The following is a 16864-nucleotide window of genomic DNA, read 5'->3' as shown; positions in this document are numbered from 1 at the left end:
GAAGAGTGATAAGCGCTCATTTTTATCCACATTTGCATATATGCAAATTAGTTTAAAGTCCCAACCAAGGTATGATAGAGTGATACAAGCACATCTTCCTTCCAGAATAATAGTTTTCTGTTTTAAGCGAATGTCTCTGTTTTGGATAAGGATTCCAATGCCATCATTTCTGTTAGTATTAGAAAAGGACCACACTGCCTCCCCATACAGCCACTCATTTTGTTTAGGAAATTTAGATAAACCACATTCTTGAACACATATAATGTCACAGCCCTTAGATGCCAAATAGTCCAGAACAGTGGCACGCTTTGTCGCTGATGCAAACATACGTACATTCTGGGAGATTATTTTCAGCCGCAGGACCATAGGTGTCAATGCAGGTTATGGAGACCGGGAAGACCAGAAAAGGAAATCAACATGTCTCAGGCCACCTCAGAAAATTCAAATAGGCTCTCCAAGCCTGCCACATCCTTTTCCTCTAAGAAACCTTCACTAGGTGATATGGGAGTGGCCTTATAAGGTTCATTCAAATGTGAGTCCTCCCCAGAGTCAGATAGGACGGAAAAAGGGTTGTGAGACTCAAAAGACTCATATTTCTTCTTTCGTAACCTCTTTACAGTTTTACCAGTCTTCTTCTGTTTGGCCAAGGCTTTACAAACGATGGCAGCATTTTCAGCTGAAGGCATCCTGGCAGCCTCTATTTCCTCTGGAGAAACTGACCACTGTATGTCAACGGAACTTGGGGCAGACATCTCCTCAGAGCTTTCCACCTCCTCAATTACCTCACTGAGAGCCGTCTCAGCCCCTGACCCAGAAGGCAACTCTACAGGTGGTGCCACACCCACGTCAGGCTGCACCTGGTCTCCAAGATTTCCCTCTACAGTGATATCATGCACCTCAGCCACAGTGGGAATAAAATCCACCACTTCCTCCACCATTGTAGTAGTTTCAGGAACAACAGGAGGGATTTCAGTAGGGCCCTCCTGTGCCTGAGGAGCCCCCTGTCTCTCCCCCCATGTCCTACGTCTCTCAGTATTAAGACGCGCCAAAAAAACCTGACGGCTAACATTAGGACATGATCTACAAGTGTGGCCATTTTCACCACATAAGTCACACATTGCAGGATAGGGACATTCAAAGGCTTCATGCCCTGATTTTTTACAATTCCTACAAGTTACATCAGAGGTACATTCCGCAGCTATATGGCCATAACAAAAACATTTCCTACAAAAAGAGGGCTGACCAGGATAATGTAGGAATCCTCTATTTCCTCCAATGGAGAAATTTGCAGGTGGGTGCATGGTTCCACCAATACCCTCAGGGTCAGATTTGAAACGAGCCCAAAATTTCACATTCCCATTGAAAACAGCAAAAATATTCTTTTGCATGATTCCCCCCCTTATTACTGAGCAATACCGTGATAAGAAAGCTCTAATCAAAGGGATCTCCACAAACGGGTTATACATGTGTACAGTAATGGGCCTTTTAATATTAGAAAACAAAGGCTTAGGGATTATAAATTGTAAATACTCATGATGTCTTTTCTCTTTTAAACGCTGAAAGAAAGTCAAACAGTCTGCTTCCAAGTAGAAAGAAATGTCATAATTACCAGCTTTAGGAAACTCCTGGATACAAAAAATCTTCTCCAGTTTAAATCCCGTCAATTCCATCACTATATTCCGGACAATAAATTCCAAGCCGATGTTATGTCTGTGGTCCTCAATAACCTCCAATCGCACGGTATTCTTTACAGCCGCCATTGTAATGCCCAAGGCACGGATCGCTTTCTCCACCACACAAGCCAAAAATACGCACCCCTCAGCCCAGACCGAGGCAAACACCCCGATCTGAGCCAAAAGGCCGAGAAGCGATAACCAGAATTGGTTTCAAACTACGGAGCCACCCAAGGATCCTGAAAAGTCCATTTGTGGAGATGAGCTCCTGGACTCCCGTTAAGAAGACATGTTGTCAACCTCTAGATCCCTTACATGCCTGCACTTTTCGGCTTGCTGCTGCTGCAATCCACGCGTTTTAGATCTGCATAACTCCACCTCTTTAAACACAGCACCTTCACCCCCTGCTGTTCCCACCCGCCTCAACACCGTTGGAAGAGAGGAGAACCAATTAAGGCGGGGGGTGGGGTGGAACGAGCAGCTGTCTACCCTTAGCAGGAGGGCTCCTGATTACATACCTCTCCTGCTGCTGCTGCTGCTGGCTGTCCAGCAGCAGACTGAAGGTGGCTGCTGCTGTGCACAGGTATATAAAGGCTCAGAGCCTATTATGACACGCGCAGCCAGCGTTCCATTGCCACATTCCATCTACTGCAGGCAGGATACCTGGCTGGCTGAATGTCGCTGAGAAGCTCACACAGACCGCCATAAGCAACAGTTTAACAGAATGCCACAGACTAATCAACCAAACTTTTTGGGTTGGGTTCTTTTTTATAGTCTGCAGGCATTAAATGAAAGAAGTCAGTGTTCCAGCAGAGGGAGACAACGTTTCAGAAAAGGCATTGTAGCAAACCAAAAAAGAAATTTTAAGCGCAGCAGAGTAACCAGCGCACATACCTGTTAGCTCAGGTGAGTTTAAAAGGCTGCTGTTGATAACAAGGGCATTTGCTAAATAGATGGTGTGTGTGCAACAATATACTGAAAGGTCAATTATATTGTGCAGCTTATCTCACCACCTGTAGTTATTTAGGTGAAAGCTCCAAAATGCTTGCCTAATATGTCTGTTTATCCAAAAGGAAGTAAAAAGGGAGAGCTAGAAAGATAGCATTGCATCACATTACATGGCAATGCAATGCACAGTTGCTGAAGTTGAACCAAAATGAGCTTGTAATCTGGCTTCTGCAACTTTGAACATGAAAAATCCAATGAGGAGAAGAAAAGCAAAGCCAAAGAGTCCATCCCAAAATCCGACAAACAAGCAAAATGAACAAAAAACATTGAATTCAACTCTTTCTGATTTTAGAAACTGCATTAAAGAAGGGGTGCACCGGTCCTGGAGATACTGCAATACCAGGTCAATGCGTGGAGTGGACAGAGCAAGCTCTTTTTCCATCTCCCTGTTCTAAAAATCCATTTAATATATGGTCCCCAGATAGGGGACGTATCAGATATTAAACTGATAAGAACAGATTTTTTTTTTTTTTTTTTTTTTTTTTCTTCCCATAACACTCAGATTACAAGTACCATCTCGATTCCATACTTCTGAAAACGGTGATGGACCAAATCCATCATCGTGTCATTTTAAAACAAAAAAACATTATTTAATGCATATACAAAAAAAACAAAACAACAACCAGTATTTCCTCTCAGACACATAATATATAGAGGAAGGAAACAAAACACATTACTGCATTCCTCCCTTCAACGCATAATATGTTAGATACTCCAACAGTCCTTTCTCTTGCGAGAAAGATTCAAAGTTTGTATTCACATAATCTATCCATGTCCTTCCCACCTTATAGGTTTCAAAAAACCTCTCTTTATTTGCCTTCACACTTGCGATTACCTTTGGAAAAAAAGCTTCAAAACACACACCACTTCCCTTCATTTCCGCAATTCCTTTTTTAACTTTGTCCATTTCTTTATCAGCTTCCTCCTCTTCTGTTTGCCTCTGAACCTCTACCGTCTTCTTTTTTTCTTTCTTTTCCGCCTTTGCACTTTCCATCTTCTCCTTATTACTCTTTCTCTTTGGGCATTCCTTAAACCTATGCCCAATTTCCATACACAGGTTACACTTATTCCTTTCTACTGGACATGATTTAGAAACATGTCCTTCCGCTTTACACTTCCAACACTTTTCTGCAGTACAGTCTTCACGTTTATGACCATATACCTCACAAATTGAACAAAAGGAATCCATCCCATTAAAGAATAAATTCCCACTTACTTTACCAAGCTTAAACCTTTGAGGCGGGTAGGAAAAACTCCTATCCTTGTTCATGTTAAATTCCACAAAAAATTTCCACTTTCCCGTCCATACTCCGAATTCATTCATTACTTTACCTTTTGATACTACAGACTTGGCAAAACCACTCAAAAACGTGACAATGTCCTCTTCTGGAACCAGTGGTGAAAACATCTTCACTGTCACCATCTTTTCACTACTAAATACGTGACGTTGAAACCGAATTCCAACAAACTTCTCATGTCTCAATTCATCAAAAGAATCCATATAGTTCTCCAAAATCTTCCTAGACTCAAAAAACACGTCATAGACACCCTTTTGGGGATAATCCATAACTGCCACGATGTCTTCTTTTTTCACCTTTGGACACCCAAGATGATCTCCTTCATAATAAACCGAAAGTCCTTAACCTTCTGACAGTCTCTCCGGACAAAAATCCGGAAAGCGGTCTCCACACGTGCATGTTCTGGAACCTCCAACTTCGGCCACAACTCCGCCTCTGTTGCCATGATTCTCCAACAGAATTAGCGTAATCTCCACTCCAACACACAGAAGGAGCGAGTATGATCGCTTCCCGTTGTCTGGGGACTAAGCCGACACGCCTATAGCAGCAAGGGGGTGAAGTCCCCACAATTAAGTAAGGACGATCCCCCAAGGCCGACGAGCCAGGTACCCCAGACACCTCCAACCACAACCAAGGCAGCAATCGCTAAATCACTGCACTTGATCTTAGCCAAAAGGCCGAGAAGCGATAACCAGAATTGGTTTCAAACTACGAAGCCACCCAAGGATCCTGAAAAGTCCATTTGTGGAGATGAGCTCCTGGACTCCCGTTAAGAAGACATGTTGTCAACCTCTAGATCCCTTACATGCCTGCACTTTTCGGCTTGCTGCTGCTGCAATCCACGCGTTTTAGATCTGCATAACTCCACCTCTTTAAACACAGCACCTTCACCCCCTGCTGTTCCCACCCGCCTCAACACCGTTGGAAGGGAGGAGAACCAATTAAGGCGGGGGGTGGGGTGGAACGAGCAGCTGTCTACCCTTAGCAGGAGGGCTCCTGATTACATACCTCTCCTGCTGCTGCTGCTGCTGGCTGTCCAGCAGCAGACTGAAGGTGGCTGCTGCTGTGCACAGGTATATAAAGGCTCAGAGCCTATTATGACACGCGCAGCCAGCGTTCCATTGCCACATTCCATCTACTGCAGGCAGGATACCTGGCTGGCTGAATGTCGCTGAGAAGCTCACAGAGACCGCCATAAGCAACAGTTTAACAGAATGCCACAGACTAATCAACCAAACTTTTTGGGTTGGGTTCTTTTTTATAGTCTGCAGGCATTAAATGAAAGAAGTCAGTGTTCCAGCAGAGGGAGACAACGTTTCAGAAAAGGCATTGTAGCAAACCAAAAAAGAAATTTTAAGCGCAGCAGAGTAACCAGCGCACATACCTGTTAGCTCAGGTGAGTTTAAAAGGCTGCTGTTGATAACAAGGGCATTTGCTAAAAAGATGGTGTGTGTGCAACAATATACTGAAAGGTCAATTATATTGTGCAGCTTATCTCACCACCTGTAGTTATTTAGGTGAAAGCTCCAAAATGCTTGCCTAATATGTCTGTTTATCCAAAAGGAAGTAAAAAGGGAGAGCTAGAAAGATAGCATTGCATCACATTACATGGCAATGCAATGCACAGTTGCTGAAGTTGAACCAAAATGAGCTTGTAATCTGGCTTCTGCAACTTTGAACATGAAAAATCCAATGAGGAGAAGAAAAGCAAACCAAAGAGTCCATCCCAAAATCCGACAAACAAGCAAAATGAACAAAAAACATTGAATTCAATTCTTTCTGATTTTAGAAACTGCATTAAAGAAGGGGTGCACCGGTCCTGGAGATACTGCAATACCAGGTCAATGCGTGGAGTGGACAGAGCAAGCTCTTTTTCCATCTCCCTGTTCTAAAAATCCATTTAATATATGGTCCCCAGATAGGGGACGTATCAGATATTAAACTGATAAGAACAGATACTACACTTGATCTTAGCCAAAAGGCCGAGAAGCGATAACCAGAATTGGTTTCAAACTACGGAGCCACCCAAGGATCCTGAAAAGTCCATTTGTGGAGATGAGCTCCTGGACTCCCGTTAAGAAGACATGTTGTCAACCTCTAGATCCCTTACATGCCTGCACTTTTCGGCTTGCTGCTGCTGCAATCCACGCGTTTTAGATCTGCATAACTCCACCTCTTTAAACACAGCACCTTCACCCCCTGCTGTTCCCACCCGCCTCAACACCGTTGGAAGGGAGGAGAACCAATTAAGGCGGGGGGTGGGGTGGAACGAGCAGCTGTCTACCCTTAGCAGGAGGGCTCCTGATTACATACCTCTCCTGCTGCTGCTGCTGGCTGTCCAGCAGCAGACTGAAGGTGGCTGCTGCTGTGCACAGGTATATAAAGGCTCAGAGCCTATTATGACACGCGCAGCCAGCGTTCCATTGCCACATTCCATCTACTGCAGGCAGGATACCTGGCTGGCTGAATGTCGCTGAGAAGCTCACAGAGACCGCCATAAGCAACAGTTTAACAGAATGCCACAGACTAATCAACCAAACTTTTTGGGTTGGGTTCTCTTTTATAGTCTGCAGGCATTAAATGAAAGAAGTCAGTGTTCCAGCAGAGGGAGACAACGTTTCAGAAAAGGCATTGTAGCAAACCAAAAAAGAAATTTTAAGCGCAGCAGAGTAACCAGCGCACATACCTGTTAGCTCAGGTGAGTTTAAAAGGCTGCTGTTGATAACAAGGGCATTTGCTAAATAGATGGTGTGTGTGCAACAATATACTGAAAGGTCAATTGTATTGTGCAGCTTATCTCACCACCTGTAGTTATTTAGGTGAAAGCTCCAAAATGCTTGCCTAATATGTCTGTTTATCCAAAAGGAAGTAAAAAGGGAGAGCTAGAAAGATAGCATTGCATCACATTACATGGCAATGCAATGCACAGTTGCTGAAGTTGAACCAAAATGAGCTTGTAATCTGGCTTCTGCAACTTTGAACATGAAAAATCCAATGAGGAGAAGAAAAGCAAAGCCAAAGAGTCCATCCCAAAATCCGACAAACAAGCAAAATGAACAAAAAACATTGAATTCAACTCTTTCTGATTTTAGAAACTGCATTAAAGAAGGGGTGCACCGGTCCTGGAGATACTGCAATACCAGGTCAATGCGTGGAGTGGACAGAGCAAGCTCTTTTTCCATCTCCCTGTTCTAAAAATCCATTTAATATATGGTCCCCAGATAGGGGACGTATCAGATATTAAACTGATAAGAACAGATACTACACTTGATCTTAGCCAAAAGGCCGAGAAGCGATAACCAGAATTGGTTTCAAACTACGGAGCCACCCAAGGATCCTGAAAAGTCCATTTGTGGAGATGAGCTCCTGGACTCCCGTTAAGAAGACATGTTGTCAACCTCTAGATCCCTTACATGCCTGCACTTTTCGGCTTGCTGCTGCTGCAATCCACGCGTTTTAGATCTGCATAACTCCACCTCTTTAAACACAGCACCTTCACCCCCTGCTGTTCCCACCCGCCTCAACACCGTTGGAAGGGAGGAGAACCAATTAAGGCGGGGGGTGGGGTGGAACGAGCAGCTGTCTACCCTTAGCAGGAGGGCTCCTGATTACATACCTCTCCTGCTGCTGCTGCTGCTGGCTGTCCAGCAGCAGACTGAAGGTGGCTGCTGCTGTGCACAGGTATATAAAGGCTCAGAGCCTATTATGACACGCGCAGCCAGCGTTCCATTGCCACATTCCATCTACTGCAGGCAGGATACCTGGCTGGCTGAATGTCGCTGAGAAGCTCACAGAGACCGCCATAAGCAACAGTTTAACAGAATGCCACAGACTAATCAACCAAACTTTTTGGGTTGGGTTCTCTTTTATAGTCTGCAGGCATTAAATGAAAGAAGTCAGTGTTCCAGCAGAGGGAGACAACGTTTCAGAAAAGGCATTGTAGCAAACCAAAAAAGAAATTTTAAGCGCAGCAGAGTAACCAGCGCACATACCTGTTAGCTCAGGTGAGTTTAAAAGGCTGCTGTTGATAACAAGGGCATTTGCTAAATAGATGGTGTGTGTGCAACAATATACTGAAAGGTCAATTATATTGTGCAGCTTATCTCACCACCTGTAGTTATTTAGGTGAAAGCTCCAAAATGCTTGCCTAATATGTCTGTTTATCCAAAAGGAAGTAAAAAGGGAGAGCTAGAAAGATAGCATTGCATCACATTACATGGCAATGCAATGCACAGTTGCTGAAGTTGAACCAAAATGAGCTTGTAATCTGGCTTCTGCAACTTTGAACATGAAAAATCCAATGAGGAGAAGAAAAGCAAAGCCAAAGAGTCCATCCCAAAATCCGACAAACAAGCAAAATGAACAAAAAACATTGAATTCAACTCTTTCTGATTTTAGAAACTGCATTAAAGAAGGGGTGCACCGGTCCTGGAGATACTGCAATACCAGGTCAATGCGTGGAGTGGACAGAGCAAGCTCTTTTTCCATCTCCCTGTTCTAAAAATCCATTTAATATATGGTCCCCAGATAGTGGACGTATCAGATATTAAACTGATAAGAACAGATACTACACTTGATCTTAGCCAAAAGGCCGAGAAGCGATAACCAGAATTGGTTTCAAACTACGGAGCCACCCAAGGATCCTGAAAAGTCCATTTGTGGAGATGAGCTCCTGGACTCCCGTTAAGAAGACATGTTGTCAACCTCTAGATCCCTTACATGCCTGCACTTTTCGGCTTGCTGCTGCTGCAATCCACGCGTTTTAGATCTGCATAACTCCACCTCTTTAAACACAGCACCTTCACCCCCTGCTGTTCCCACCCGCCTCAACACCGTTGGAAGGGAGGAGAACCAATTAAGGCGGGGGGTGGGGTGGAACGAGCAGCTGTCTACCCTTAGCAGGAGGGCTCCTGATTACATACCTCTCCTGCTGCTGCTGCTGGCTGTCCAGCAGCAGACTGAAGGTGGCTGCTGCTGTGCACAGGTATATAAAGGCTCAGAGCCTATTATGACACGCGCAGCCAGCGTTCCATTGCCACATTCCATCTACTGCAGGCAGGATACCTGGCTGGCTGAATGTCGCTGAGAAGCTCACAGAGACCGCCATAAGCAACAGTTTAACAGAATGCCACAGACTAATCAACCAAACTTTTTGGGTTGGGTTCTCTTTTATAGTCTGCAGGCATTAAATGAAAGAAGTCAGTGTTCCAGCAGAGGGAGACAACGTTTCAGAAAAGGCATTGTAGCAAACCAAAAAAGAAATTTTAAGCGCAGCAGAGTAACCAGCGCACATACCTGTTAGCTCAGGTGAGTTTAAAAGGCTGCTGTTGATAACAAGGGCATTTGCTAAATAGATGGTGTGTGTGCAACAATATACTGAAAGGTCAATTATATTGTGCAGCTTATCTCACCACCTGTAGTTATTTAGGTGAAAGCTCCAAAATGCTTGCCTAATATGTCTGTTTATCCAAAAGGAAGTAAAAAGGGAGAGCTAGAAAGATAGCATTGCATCACATTACATGGCAATGCAATGCACAGTTGCTGAAGTTGAACCAAAATGAGCTTGTAATCTGGCTTCTGCAACTTTGAACATGAAAAATCCAATGAGGAGAAGAAAAGCAAAGCCAAAGAGTCCATCCCAAAATCCGACAAACAAGCAAAATGAACAAAAAACATTGAATTCAATTCTTTCTGATTTTAGAAACTGCATTAAAGAAGGGGTGCACCGGTCCTGGAGATACTGCAATACCAGGTCAATGCGTGGAGTGGACAGAGCAAGCTCTTTTTCCATCTCCCTGTTCTAAAAATCCATTCAATATATGGTCCCCAGATAGGGGACGTATCAGATATTAAACTGATAAGAACAGATACTACACTTGATCTTAGCCAAAAGGCCGAGAAGCGATAACCAGAATTGGTTTCAAACTACGGAGCCACCCAAGGATCCTGAAAAGTCCATTTGTGGAGATGAGCTCCTGGACTCCCGTTAAGAAGACATGTTGTCAACCTCTAGATCCCTTACATGCCTGCACTTTTCGGCTTGCTGCTGCTGCAATCCACGCGTTTTAGATCTGCATAACTCCACCTCTTTAAACACAGCACCTTCACCCCCTGCTGTTCCCACCCGCCTCAACACCGTTGGAAGGGAGGAGAACCAATTAAGGCGGGGGGTGGGGTGGAACGAGCAGCTGTCTACCCTTAGCAGGAGGACTCCTGATTACATACCTCTCCTGCTGCTGCTGCTGCTGGCTGTCCAGCAGCAGACTGAAGGTGGCTGCTGCTGTGCACAGGTATATAAAGGCTCAGAGCCTATTATGACACGCGCAGCCAGCGTTCCATTGCCACATTCCATCTACTGCAGGCAGGATACCTGGCTGGCTGAATGTCGCTGAGAAGCTCACAGAGACCGCCATAAGCAACAGTTTAACAGAATGCCACAGACTAATCAACCAAACTTTTTGGGTTGGGTTCTCTTTTATAGTCTGCAGGCATTAAATGAAAGAAGTCAGTGTTCCAGCAGAGGGAGACAACGTTTCAGAAAAGGCATTGTAGCAAACCAAAAAAGAAATTTTAAGCGCAGCAGATTAACCAGCGCACATACCTGTTAGCTCAGGTGAGGTTAAAAGGCTGCTGTTGATAACAAGGGCATTTGCTAAATAGATGGTGTGTGTGCAACAATATACTGAAAGGTCAATTATATTGTGCAGCTTATCTCACCACCTGTAGTTATTTAGGTGAAAGCTCCAAAATGCTTGCCTAATATGTCTGTTTATCCAAAAGGAAGTAAAAAGGGAGAGCTAGAAAGATAGCATTGCATCACATTACATGGCAATGCAATGCACAGTTGCTGAAGTTGAACCAAAATGAGCTTGTAATCTGGCTTCTGCAACTTTGAACATGAAAAATCCAATGAGGAGAAGAAAAGCAAAGCCAAAGAGTCCATCCCAAAATCCGACAAACAAGCAAAATGAACAAAAAACATTGAATTCAATTCTTTCTGATTTTAGAAACTGCATTAAAGAAGGGGTGCACCGGTCCTGGAGATACTGCAATACCAGGTCAATGCGTGGAGTGGACAGAGCAAGCTCTTTTTCCATCTCCCTGTTCTAAAAATCCATTTAATATATGGTCCCCAGATAGGGGACGTATCAGATATTAAACTGATAAGAACAGATACTACACTTGATCTTAGCCAAAAGGCCGAGAAGCGATAACCAGAATTGGTTTCAAACTACGGAGCCACCCAAGGATCCTGAAAAGTCCATTTGTGGAGATGAGCTCCTGGACTCCCGTTAAGAAGACATGTTGTCAACCTCTAGATCCCTTACATGCCTGCACTTTTCGGCTTGCTGCTGCTGCAATCCACGCGTTTTAGATCTGCATAACTCCACCTCTTTAAACACAGCACCTTCACCCCCTGCTGTTCCCACCCGCCTCAACACCGTTGGAAGGGAGGAGAACCAATTAAGGCGGGGGGTGGGGTGGAACGAGCAGCTGTCTACCCTTAGCAGGAGGGCTCCTGATTACATACCTCTCCTGCTGCTGCTGCTGCTGGCTGTCCAGCAGCAGACTGAAGGTGGCTGCTGCTGTGCACAGGTATATAAAGGCTCAGAGCCTATTATGACACGCGCAGCCAGCGTTCCATTGCCACATTCCATCTACTGCAGGCAGGATACCTGGCTGGCTGAATGTCGCTGAGAAGCTCACAGAGACCGCCATAAGCAACAGTTTAACAGAATGCCACAGACTAATCAACCAAACTTTTTGGGTTGGGTTCTCTTTTATAGTCTGCAGGCATTAAATGAAAGAAGTCAGTGTTCCAGCAGAAGGAGACAACGTTTCAGAAAAGGCATTGTAGCAAACCAAAAAAGAAATTTTAAGCGCAGCAGAGTAACCAGCGCACATACCTGTTAGCTCAGGTGAGTTTAAAAGGCTGCTGTTGATAACAAGGGCATTTGCTAAATAGATGGTGTGTGTGCAACAATATACTGAAAGGTCAATTATATTGTGCAGCTTATCTCACCACCTGTAGTTATTTAGGTGAAAGCTCCAAAATGCTTGCCTAATATGTCTGTTTATCCAAAAGGAAGTAAAAAGGGAGAGCTAGAAAGATAGCATTGCATCACATTACATGGCAATGCAATGCACAGTTGCTGAAGTTGAACCAAAATGAGCTTGTAATCTGGCTTCTGCAACTTTGAACATGAAAAATCCAATGAGGAGAAGAAAAGCAAAGCCAAAGAGTCCATCCCAAAATCCGACAAACAAGCAAAATGAACAAAAAACATTGAATTCAATTCTTTCTGATTTTAGAAACTGCATTAAAGAAGGGGTGCACCGGTCCTGGAGATACTGCAATACCAGGTCAATGCGTGGAGTGGACAGAGCAAGCTCTTTTTCCATCTCCCTGTTCTAAAAATCCATTTAATATATGGTCCCCAGATAGGTGACGTATCAGATATTAAACTGATAAGAACAGATACTACACTTGATCTTAGCCAAAAGGCCGAGAAGCGATAACCAGAATTGGTTTCAAACTACGGAGCCACCCAAGGATCCTGAAAAGTCCATTTGTGGAGATGAGCTCCTGGACTCCCGTTAAGAAGACATGTTGTCAACCTCTAGATCCCTTACATGCCTGCACTTTTCGGCTTGCTGCTGCTGCAATCCACGCGTTTTAGATCTGCATAACTCCACATTTTTTAAACACAGCACCTTCACCCCCTGCTGTTCCCACCCGCCTCAACACCGTTGGAAGGGAGGAGAACCAATTAAGGCGGGGGGGTGGGGTGGAACGAGCAGCTGTCTACCCTTAGCAGGAGGGCTCCTGATTACATACCTCTCCTGCTGCTGCTGCTGCTGGCTGTCCAGCAGCAGACTGAAGGTGGCTGCTGCTGTGCACAGGTATATAAAGGCTCAGAGCCTATTATGACACGCGCAGCCAGCGTTCCATTGCCACATTCCATCTACTGCAGGCAGGATACCTGGCTGGCTGAATGTCGCTGAGAAGCTCACAGAGACCGCCATAAGCAACAGTTTAACAGAATGCCACAGACTAATCAACCAAACTTTTTGGGTTGGGTTCTCTTTTATAGTCTGCAGGCATTAAATGAAAGAAGTCAGTGTTCCAGCAGAAGGAGACAACGTTTCAGAAAAGGCATTGTAGCAAACCAAAAAAGAAATTTTAAGCGCAGCAGAGTAACCAGCGCACATACCTGTTAGCTCAGGTGAGTTTAAAAGGCTGCTGTTGATAACAAGGGCATTTGCTAAATAGATGGTGTGTGTGCAACAATATACTGAAAGGTCAATTATATTGTGCAGCTTATCTCACCACCTGTAGTTATTTAGGTGAAAGCTCCAAAATGCTTGCCTAATATGTCTGTTTATCCAAAAGGAAGTAAAAAGGGAGAGCTAGAAAGATAGCATTGCATCACATTACATGGCAATGCAATGCACAGTTGCTGAAGTTGAACCAAAATGAGCTTGTAATCTGGCTTCTGCAACTTTGAACATGAAAAATCCAATGAGGAGAAGAAAAGCAAAGCCAAAGAGTCCATCCCAAAATCCGACAAACAAGCAAAATGAACAAAAAACATTGAATTCAATTCTTTCTGATTTTAGAAACTGCATTAAAGAAGGGGTGCACCGGTCCTGGAGATACTGCAATACCAGGTCAATGCGTGGAGTGGACAGAGCAAGCTCTTTTTCCATCTCCCTGTTCTAAAAATCCATTTAATATATGGTCCCCAGATAGGGGACGTATCAGATATTAAACTGATAAGAACAGATACTACACTTGATCTTAGCCAAAAGGCCGAGAAGCGATAACCAGAATTGGTTTCAAACTACGGAGCCACCCAAGGATCCTGAAAAGTCCATTTGTGGAGATGAGCTCCTGGACTCCCGTTAAGAAGACATGTTGTCAACCTCTAGATCCCTTACATGCCTGCACTTTTCGGCTTGCTGCTGCTGCAATCCACGCGTTTTAGATCTGCATAACTCCACCTCTTTAAACACAGCACCTTCACCCCCTGCTGTTCCCACCCGCCTCAACACCGTTGGAAGGGAGGAGAACCAATTAAGGCGGGGGGTGCGGTGGAACGAGCAGCTGTCTACCCTTAGCAGGAGGGCTCCTGATTACATACCTCTCCTGCTGCTGCTGCTGCTGGCTGTCCAGCAGCAGACTGAAGGTGGCTGCTGCTGTGCACAGGTATATAAAGGCTCAGAGCCTATTATGACACACGCAGCCAGCGTTCCATTGCCACATTCCATCTACTGCAGGCAGGATACCTGGCTGGCTGAATGTCGCTGAGAAGCTCACAGAGACCGCCATAAGCAACAGTTTAACAGAATGCCACAGACTAATCAACCAAACTTTTTGGGTTGGGTTCTCTTTTATAGTCTGCAGGCATTAAATGAAAGAAGTCAGTGTTCCAGCAGAAGGAGACAACGTTTCAGAAAAGGCATTGTAGCAAACCAAAAAAGAAATTTTAAGCGCAGCAGAGTAACCAGCGCACATACCTGTTAGCTCAGGTGAGTTTAAAAGGCTGCTGTTGATAACAAGGGCATTTGCTAAATAGATGGTGTGTGTGCAACAATATACTGAAAGGTCAATTATATTGTGCAGCTTATCTCACCACCTGTAGTTATTTAGGTGAAAGCTCCAAAATGCTTGCCTAATATGTCTGTTTATCCAAAAGGAAGTAAAAAGGGAGAGCTAGAAAGATAGCATTGCATCACATTACATGGCAATGCAATGCACAGTTGCTGAAGTTGAACCAAAATGAGCTTGTAATCTGGCTTCTGCAACTTTGAACATGAAAAATTCAATGAGGAGAAGAAAAGCAAAGCCAAAGAGTCCATCCCAAAATCCGACAAACAAGCAAAATGAACAAAAAACATTGAATTCAATTCTTTCTGATTTTAGAAACTGCATTAAAGAAGGGGTGCACCGGTCCTGGAGATACTGCAATACCAGGTCAATGCGTGGAGTGGACAGAGCAAGCTCTTTTTCCATCTCCCTGTTCTAAAAATCCATTTAATATATGGTCCCCAGATAGGGGACGTATCAGATATTAAACTGATAAGAACAGATACTACACTTGATCTTAGCCAAAAGGCCGAGAAGCGATAACCAGAATTGGTTTCAAACTACGGAGCCACCCAAGGATCCTGAAAAGTCCATTTGTGGAGATGAGCTCCTGGACTCCCGTTAAGAAGACATGTTGTCAACCTCTAGATCCCTTACATGCCTGCACTTTTCGGCTTGCTGCTGCTGCAATCCACGCGTTTTAGATCTGCATAACTCCACCTCTTTAAACACAGCACCTTCACCCCCTGCTGTTCCCACCCGCCTCAACACCGTTGGAAGGGAGGAGAACCAATTAAGGCGGGGGGTGGGGTGGAACGAGCAGCTGTCTACCCTTAGCAGGAGGGCTCCTGATTACATACCTCTCCTGCTGCTGCTGCTGCTGCTGGCTGTCCAGCAGCAGACTGAAGGTGGCTGCTGCTGTGCACAGGTATATAAAGGCTCAGAGCCTATTATGACACGCGCAGCCAGCGTTCCATTGCCACATTCCATCTACTGCAGGCAGGATACCTGGCTGGCTGAATGTCGCTGAGAAGCTCACAGAGACCGCCATAAGCAACAGTTTAACAGAATGCCACAGACTAATCAACCAAACTTTTTGGGTTGGGTTCTCTTTTATAGTCTGCAGGCATTAAATGAAAGAAGTCAGTGTTCCAGCAGAAGGAGACAACGTTTCAGAAAAGGCATTGTAGCAAACCAAAAAAGAAATTTTAAGCGCAGCAGAGTAACCAGCGCACATACCTGTTAGCTCAGGTGAGTTTAAAAGGCTGCTGTTGATAACAAGGGCATTTGCTAAATAGATGGTGTGTGTGCAACAATATACTGAAAGGTCAATTATATTGTGCAGCTTATCTCACCACCTGTAGTTATTTAGGTGAAAGCTCCAAAATGCTTGCCTAATATGTCTGTTTATCCAAAAGGAAGTAAAAAGGGAGAGCTAGAAAGATAGCATTGCATCACATTACATGGCAATGCAATGCACAGTTGCTGAAGTTGAACCAAAATGAGCTTGTAATCTGGCTTCTGCAACTTTGAACATGAAAAATCCAATGAGGAGAAGAAAAGCAAAGCCAAAGAGTCCATCCCAAAATCCGACAAACAAGCAAAATGAACAAAAAACATTGAATTCAATTCTTTCTGATTTTAGAAACTGCATTAAAGAAGGGGTGCACCGGTCCTGGAGATACTGCAATACCAGGTCAATGCGTGGAGTGGACAGAGCAAGCTCTTTTTCCATCTCCCTGTTCTAAAAATCCATTTAATATATGGTCCCCAGATAGGGGACGTATCAGATATTAAACTGATAAGAACAGATACTACACTTGATCTTAGCCAAAAGGCCGAGAAGCGATAACCAGAATTGGTTTCAAACTACGGAGCCACCCAAGGATCCTGAAAAGTCCATTTGTGGAGATGAGCTCCTGGACTCCCGTTAAGAAGACATGTTGTCAACCTCTAGATCCCTTACATGCCTGCACTTTTCGGCTTGCTGCTGCTGCAATCCACGCGTTTTAGATCTGCATAACTCCACCTCTTTAAACACAGCACCTTCACCCCCTGCTGTTCCCACCCGCCTCAACACCGTTGGAAGGGAGGAGAACCAATTAAGGCGGGGGGTGGGGTGGAACGAGCAGCTGTCTACCCTTAGCAGGAGGGCTCCTGATTACATACCTCTCCTGCTGCTGCTGGCTGTCCAGCAGCAGACTGAAGGTGGCTGCTGCTGTGCACAGGTATATAAAGGCTCAGAGCCTATTATGACACGCGCAGCCAGCGTTCCATTGCCACATTCCATCTAC

At 44.6% G+C, this 16864-nt stretch overlaps 10 non-coding genes across 10 annotated transcripts; all 10 read right to left on the bottom strand.

The window, feature by feature from the left end:
* Positions 1-2987: 2987 nt before the first annotated feature.
* On the bottom strand, positions 2988-3185 carry LOC141202658 (U2 spliceosomal RNA). Its single transcript, XR_012273879.1, has one exon. It is a non-coding gene; the product is annotated as a U2 spliceosomal RNA (small nuclear RNA).
* A 2597-nt stretch (positions 3186-5782) lies between these two features.
* LOC141202041 (U2 spliceosomal RNA) lies at positions 5783-5973 on the bottom strand. The gene has a single exon (XR_012273328.1). It is a non-coding gene; the product is annotated as a U2 spliceosomal RNA (small nuclear RNA).
* Positions 5974-7085: 1112 nt separating this feature from the next.
* On the bottom strand, positions 7086-7276 carry LOC141202040 (U2 spliceosomal RNA). The gene has a single exon (XR_012273327.1). It is a non-coding gene; the product is annotated as a U2 spliceosomal RNA (small nuclear RNA).
* Positions 7277-8391: 1115 nt separating this feature from the next.
* LOC141202391 (U2 spliceosomal RNA) lies at positions 8392-8582 on the bottom strand. The gene has a single exon (XR_012273666.1). It is a non-coding gene; the product is annotated as a U2 spliceosomal RNA (small nuclear RNA).
* Positions 8583-9694: 1112 nt separating this feature from the next.
* Positions 9695-9885, bottom strand: LOC141202332 (U2 spliceosomal RNA). The gene has a single exon (XR_012273608.1). It is a non-coding gene; the product is annotated as a U2 spliceosomal RNA (small nuclear RNA).
* Positions 9886-11000: 1115 nt separating this feature from the next.
* On the bottom strand, positions 11001-11191 carry LOC141202039 (U2 spliceosomal RNA). The gene has a single exon (XR_012273326.1). It is a non-coding gene; the product is annotated as a U2 spliceosomal RNA (small nuclear RNA).
* Positions 11192-12306: 1115 nt separating this feature from the next.
* LOC141202408 (U2 spliceosomal RNA) lies at positions 12307-12497 on the bottom strand. The gene has a single exon (XR_012273682.1). It is a non-coding gene; the product is annotated as a U2 spliceosomal RNA (small nuclear RNA).
* A 1117-nt stretch (positions 12498-13614) lies between these two features.
* LOC141202037 (U2 spliceosomal RNA) lies at positions 13615-13805 on the bottom strand. The gene has a single exon (XR_012273324.1). It is a non-coding gene; the product is annotated as a U2 spliceosomal RNA (small nuclear RNA).
* A 1115-nt stretch (positions 13806-14920) lies between these two features.
* On the bottom strand, positions 14921-15111 carry LOC141202036 (U2 spliceosomal RNA). Its single transcript, XR_012273323.1, has one exon. It is a non-coding gene; the product is annotated as a U2 spliceosomal RNA (small nuclear RNA).
* A 1118-nt stretch (positions 15112-16229) lies between these two features.
* Positions 16230-16420, bottom strand: LOC141202035 (U2 spliceosomal RNA). Its single transcript, XR_012273322.1, has one exon. It is a non-coding gene; the product is annotated as a U2 spliceosomal RNA (small nuclear RNA).
* Between the last annotated feature and the right edge of the window lie 444 nt (positions 16421-16864).

Source organism: Phyllobates terribilis, unplaced genomic scaffold (genome assembly GCF_046119375.1).
Source record: "Phyllobates terribilis strain yellow unplaced genomic scaffold, ASM4611937v1 Scaffold_123__1_contigs__length_5148117, whole genome shotgun sequence".
Taxonomy (NCBI): domain Eukaryota; kingdom Metazoa; phylum Chordata; class Amphibia; order Anura; family Dendrobatidae; genus Phyllobates; species Phyllobates terribilis.
Note: the sequence above shows the minus strand (reverse complement) of the source record. Positions and strands in the feature narration are given on the sequence as shown.